Below are 7,291 nucleotides of genomic sequence, written 5' to 3' on the forward strand. Positions count from 1 at the left end.
TATATATATATATATATATATATATATATATATATATATATATATATATATATAGTAGGGCTGGGACTTTAACGCGCTAATTTCGATTAATTAATTACAGCGAAAATAACGTGTTAAAAATAATAATGCAATTAATTGCACCCTCCTCAGTTCCATCATTTCTGGCACACCGGTAACTCTGATGAACACTCCAGCCCAGTAGGTGGCGGTAATGAACCTAAAGTCTGTTTGTAGCCATGAAGAAGAAGCACAGGAAGCACTGAGTGAAGTCCGGCAATGGTGAACAGTGAAAGAATACGAGATTGAGCTTGTTGGGCAGAAAGTTTTCTTTTAAAAATCTTCCCGATGGCAGCTTGGACAAAAGCCTGGTTGTGTGCAAATTGTACAAGAAAGAGTTTTCTGATCACCGTGTCACTTCAAGCCGACGGTATCACCTCAAAAAACATGTTGCTGTTAGCACCAAAGCTAACGTTAGCTACGAGTCATGCTAACGGCTAACAGCGTAGCCATCCCATAATAGACCACTTTTCTAGACAGTGCTTGAGTTTACAGAAAGTATTAAAATGTTGAATAAAATCGCTATAATTGCACTTAGATTTGCTGTAATCTGTGAATGTAGCAGACAGATGAAAAATGCAGATAAATAGAAATGAAACAATTTTGTGGTTTAAGTTTTTACTCCGTCGAGAATCTGCCTCTTTGGAGGAGGAATAACCTAAACAAAAATATCTCTTTTAATAACTTCATTTTAAACTTTTTGTTTATAAAAACAAATTACATAAATAAAAATTCATATTCCTATAAAAAGAACCATTGAAATGACACCATTTATCAGACCCAGCAAAGATGAAAACAGAATGAATCTCTGGATTTTCAACTTTCTGAAGCTCCTTGAACTACTTATGTAAATTTTATGTGCCATACAGTGGAAAAAACAACTAAATCCAGGCTTTAAGTCATCAAAATCACTTTTTTCTATATGTCCCATTTTCCTTCATTAAAAAAAATTAAATTATAAACACGTATATGTCTATTCATTGATTCAACTGTCAACCACAATTTTATTTGAATTGAAAAACTTCATTTATTCTGTCAAATATTGCTATTTCACAAAACTTCAATTAATTGCGATTAATTAATTACAAAGCCTGTAATTAATTAGATTAATTTTTAAAATCACATCCCACCACTAATATATGTATTTGTGTGTGTATATATATATATATATATATATATATATATATATATATATATATATATATATATATATATATATATATATATATATATATATACATTATATAGACAGTTCAACATCCAGCATCAATGAAACAAAAGGCAGACTTACACGTCATGCCAGATACCTTCATTCAGAAAGTGTAATTGAATTCAGGTAGCATTACCTGTAAATGAGCAGCAAATCAATGTAGTATACAAGTAATGTAGAAAATTTCTCTGTGGGTTTCCAGCCACCATCACAAACGTGCCAGATGTCTCAGTGGCCTACTTTTCTCCAAGCTGATTTTGTGGAGAAAGAATCTCATTCCCCTCCACTCACTCTTCTCTTGTTTTTAAAGAGGTTAAAGGGAGTCTCAGGTGGTGGGGCACATGCGCCAATTACACAGTAGATAGAAGTATAACAGGGAAGGAAGGACAGTCATAGGACTGGGAGGAAAAATCAAAGGTGGGACCTTAGAGGGGAGTGAGGCCAAAGCCAGATGGAACATCAGGGATTACACTTCTGAGACTCCCATTTTACCAGCAATATACATCTGCAAAATATTGTCCAAAATTAAGGCTACATATGACTGCAGAGGATGAAACTGATAATCTCCAGTTTAGGCAGGTGGATCTCTTACAAGATCATAACACCAGGTTGGCTGCTTAATGAAAATAACAGTCAAGTCGAACGTGTTATGAGTCAGATGACAGACTGTGTAAAAAATGATTGTGTCAGAGGCTATTAGAACACCATGGTTTTGGTTTTTCATTTCAGGTGCTCTGCTTTAAGACAGGCTAATAGCTGGGAAATGATACACATATTGGAAATCAGGCCAAGAATTTTGCTAAATTAAGGTGTCAGTTCAGCCAAATTACAAAAAACACATGTTCACCTAAAATTTCAGAGAGAGAACCTAAAAACCTTGTGCAGATCAAACCACAACTACTTGCATGGTTTGGGATCTGAGAGCCTCTTCCATTTTTGGATCTGGTTCCAAGTTTGCACAATACCTGGATTCATTAAGACACAGCAAATGGATCTTATTCTTTCTTTCTTTCTTTCTTTCTTTCTTTCTTTCTTTCTTTCTTTCTTTTTTTTTTTTAGCAAAGAGCAAGTAGAAAAGTTCCAGGCTTCTCATTTCTCGAACTGTCACTTCCCTGAGTTGAAATGACAAATATCACCAGGGGCAGATTATATCAGGCATCGCTAATTAGTTAATTCTCTATGTCTTTTGGCTGTTTTGCTGTCAAAGGGCCAACAACTGCCAGTGGACTGTATTTGCGGTCCCAGAGGACTAACAAAGAGCTGAATTGAACTGAAACGATCGAATCGATTACATCAAAGCAGTTTCAGAAGTTAGAATCCAAAACTTACAGTTCCATGGAAAAGTTTTTGGCCATTGTGTGCATTTATTAGATAAATGGCAGCAGACAGATGACTGGAAATGAGGGCAGAGAGAGACAGAACAAAGATCTCAAGCCAGGTGCAAACTGTGGACACTAAGTTTATAGTTGGTTCAGGCTACTATGGGAACCCAAGTGGAGAGTCACAGAGTCTAGTTCTGGCAGGAGAACTTAGCTGAGGCTTGGAGCATAGCAGAATAGACAGAAGCAAAAGTAGGGAGGGAATATGGGCAGAGAAGTTGGTTTTACAGAGGGAGACCTGCCAATGATTTGCAGGGGGGGAGAAGACTACAAAACAGAAGTGAGCATTAATTGAAGTCACTCACAAGCTCAGTTCTAATCCAAGAAGTGTTAAACCTGCTCTATTCAGTATGAGAAACATGCATTTGATCCTCTTTGATACAGGGCATACAGATAAAGATGATGCAACTGAACACAACTTAAAGGAAACTTAAATTATTTTAATAATTTATTTAACAAAAGTATCAGTCAATATAATTTTTTTCTGTGGCTTCATAAGCTTGTAGTGCTTCTTTTAGCAAAATAACTTCTTATGAGTGTTTTGCAGATTAGTCCACCAGTCTCTGATACTCACTTGCTGGAAATTTCAACCTTCCTCCATCTCCCTGTGAAATTCCATTAGTTTTTAAAATTGTAAGTTACTTGTCCTGCCTACTTCAAATCCTTGCAGTATTAAAATGGAACTCATTCTGGGCTTTCACTGACTCATTCCATAACCCTCCATTTCTGCTTTTGAACCTCTCCTTGGTGGATGTATTAGTGTACTTAAAATAATTATCCTATTGAAAGGGCCACTTTAGCTTCAAATTCAACTCTCTGTTGTGCTTAATTTCTGTTGCTTTTGAGACATTTGAGAACAGGTTAAACGAAATCAGTGTTACTGACTCATTCTTGAAAAGCTGCTATTTACAGTTTTAATCAGGCAAAAGTAAAAACGACAAAGAGACTTATTGTATTCACTCCTTCAAGTGCCTCTTCATTTTGACCTCACCACTGTGGAGCTGGTACTAAATGAATTTAAGGATGTTTTGTAAGGGAGAAATTTGCAAAAAGAGCTGGGAGATCAGGGGTAAAATGTGTTGAAAATAACCTGTATAAAGGTAGAAAATTTAGCAGGCTGCATCTGCATCTTTAGTTTATTTTAATATCAGTAATTCAAATGCTGCTGGACTCATTGTGCAGCAGCATCTACAGGTTTTATAAAAGGTTATTATTAACAAAAAACACATTAATTAAATATGTTTCCATTAATCTAGCCTCTTGCCAATGTTAGATTTAAACCCTTATTAGATTTCCTAAAAAACTCAAAATGACAATGTTCAGTTTGCAGCTTTGATACTGGCTTCAGAGTCAGTAAAAGGCCTAATAGATTGATCTGTCTGGGATTTATGTAACATGACTGAACTGACGATTTAATTCATGCTTAGCTTGCATTACTGTGTATATTACATCATACCAGAAGAAATAAAAAGCAGCAGAGATGAACCTGCTATAGTACACTGCATGCTCTGCAGCCTTTCTTGGTATCATACAGCTCCACATTGTGTTCATACGCCTCATCCTTCACAGCTGTACTGTCCACAAGCTCCATTTAGCTGCACATGACATATTAGCCAATATGGCAAAAATGGAGGGTCAATAAGCTTTTAGTTACGGTTCACTTAGATCCTGGCACCAATAAGATGTATGACCAAGTAACATGGGGACTCCCATATCAATCTTACTGCTGGTTGGTGCTCGGCTAATTCAATTAAACCCAGCCTGCTTCATTTCCCCTTTGGGGAAAAAGAAGTTGATGAAAATAATGAATGCCTTAACTGCACTGGAATTGCTAATAGTGGTATTTCTGTTTGAAAGCATTGGCTTCATTGTGTATTGTTTTGAGTTGAAATTCAGTGAGATTCAATCAGACCCAAAGGGCATTAGAGCTCTGCTGATGAATGTCTACCTCCATGCAGTTAGATTCATCAACTAATGTAGATTTACTGAGTATTTGGAATGGTAATGTGAGCAATCAGAGAGAAATGAGGCAAGACATTGTTCCAAATGTGAAGCAACTCTCCATTCATACAGCTTTTGTTTTATAACCTGATGCATTCAGACTGTTACATGTATTACATGGACCAATTTGTAGCCAATGAAGCATGAAGCAGCTGTTAGTGGCATCTCGCTCCTCTTACTGCATGAGCTGTACTCCATGAATGCAGAGGAGGAGACACATTTTTATGGGAACCAAATACCTGTTCTTGAAGTTGCAGTGACCTAAAACTTAAAGTCCACGCAAGGCAATGAAATGTGTGTTCTGATTTCATCGCACCATGGAAAGCTGTCAAAAGACTTCTAAGCCTGATTAAATGATTAAAAAAAAATCATTTCCAACTATATAAACTAGGTTTCAAAATCATGAAAAATAAGTATTCTCTGCTTTGAAATGTTGAGCATGTCCACTGAAGGCACTGATTGACAGCTTTCACACTAACTCATATGACCTGAGTTTATTTTAACTCAACCAAACAGGTTAGACGTGAAATGAATTTTCATTAAGGGGCTGCACAGTGGCGTAGTGGTTAGCACTTTCGCCTTGCAGCAAGAAGGTCCCTGGTTCGCGTCCCGGCTTTCCCGGGATCTTTCTGCATGGAGTTTGCATGTTCTCCCTGTGCATGCGTGGGTTCTCTCCGGGTACTCCGTCTTCCTCCCACAGTCCAAAAATATGCTGAGGTTAATTGATTATTCTAAATTGCCCGTAGGTGTGAATGTGAGAGTGCTTGTTTGTCTGTATATGTAGCCCTGCGACAGACTGGCGACCTGTCTAGGGTGTCCCCTGCCTTCGCCCGAGTCAGCTGGGATAGGCTCCAGCCCCCCCCCCCCGCGACCCTAGTGAGGATTAAGCGGTGTATAGATAATGGATGGATGGATGAATTTTCATTACATGGCAGCTGTGGACCAAGTTACTTACTGTGATACACTGAGCACACAAGGCAACTTGCACTCATTGGAATAGCCAGTTTTGCCCCATTCACCATGTTGTATGTTTAGTAATTCTCAGTCAAGTAGGAGAACGAGTGATGTTAATGCACTCTGATTTTTATAAGGTTTGAGAATTTAGGGCATAGGTCTTGCCACTTATCTCAGTATATCATTCAAAAAACTCTGAACACAAAAAATGATGAGAAAACGTTTACCGATCAAACTCCACATATTTCCTACATAGATCACAGTCTTTCTGCATGTTTCTGCAGTTATTTTATGATATAGGTAACAAAATTTAAAACAAAAGTCCCATTTTGCCCGTCTTTCTTCACATTTTGTCAAATCATTGTAACACTTTCTTTGATGGCTGCACAGACAATTATTGTTAAATTGCTTTGATAGTGATGAAAACATAAAATGTGATGCCAAGTCTGGTGTAATACTGAGCGCTTCGCTGCTTTTCTTACATGGATTTATCAGTTATGATCTTCGTACAATATTCCTATGGGGTTCAAGTTTGGACTTTAAACAGACCATATGGCTGAAAGGTCCACTTCTTCTTCATCTTCAACTTTCAGACAGACATAATGTTTTCTTATAGGGCTGCACAGTGGCGTAGTGGTTAGCACTTTCGCCTTGCAGCGAGAAGGTCCCTGGTTCGCGTCCCGGCTTTCCTGGGATCTTTCTGCATGGAGTTTGCATGTTCTCCCTGTGCATGCGTGGGTTTTCTCCGGGTACTCCGGCTTCCTCCCACAGTCCAAAAATATGCTGAGGTTAATTGATTATTCTAAATTGCCTGTAGGTGTGAATGTGTGAGTGCTTGTTTGTCTTTGTATGTAGCCCTGCGACAGACTAGCGACCTGTCTAGGGTGTCCCCTGCCTTCGCCCGAGTCAGCTGGGATAGACTCCAGCCCCCCCCGCGACCCTAGTGAGGATTAAGCGGTGTATAGATAATGGATGGATGGATAATATTTTCTTCAAGCTCTCATTAATATGATGCAGAATTCACAGTAGGATCATTGCCTACAAACTGCTCAGTCACTGAGGCAGAGAAGCACCTCCAAACCATGACATTTCTATCACAGTGCTTCACAGTTGGCTAAGATTCTTCTCCTGAAAAGCAGGTTTTGGTCTGCACCAAACCCTGCTGTTACTATAATCAAACAGCTCTGTCTTTGAATTGTTATCTGTCCAGAGAACATTATTCCAAAAGTCTGCTCTTTGCGCATATGTTCACTGGCAAAGTGGAGTTTTGCTGTAATGTTCTTTTCAGCAAATGCTTTTTCCTGGCTCACCTACCATGCAGGTCAAATTTGTGTGACCTCTTTCTGATTGTAGACATTTTGACAGCAGCAGCAGAGGTACCTGCAGATCTGATGATGAAATATTGGGCTTCTTGGAAAGTTCTTTTACCATCAAGCATCGGCTTCTGGGCTGAATTTGCTGAGGCAGCTAGTCCTGGAAAAATACCTGCTTGGCAATGATTTGTGTTCTCTGTCACTTGCAGATGATTTTCCTTACAGTGGAATGATTTATTTCAAATAATTTGGATAACTTTTTAAATCTCATGCCAGACTCATCAGCATCCACAACATTTTTTCATGACGGCCTTTGGAAGCTCTTTAGCTCTTGGCATGATGACACCACATAAGAAATAGAACCACAGACACTCAGT

The sequence above is a fragment of the Amphiprion ocellaris genome, chromosome 18, assembly GCF_022539595.1.
Source record: "Amphiprion ocellaris isolate individual 3 ecotype Okinawa chromosome 18, ASM2253959v1, whole genome shotgun sequence".
Classification (NCBI taxonomy): Eukaryota; Metazoa; Chordata; class Actinopteri; family Pomacentridae; genus Amphiprion; species Amphiprion ocellaris.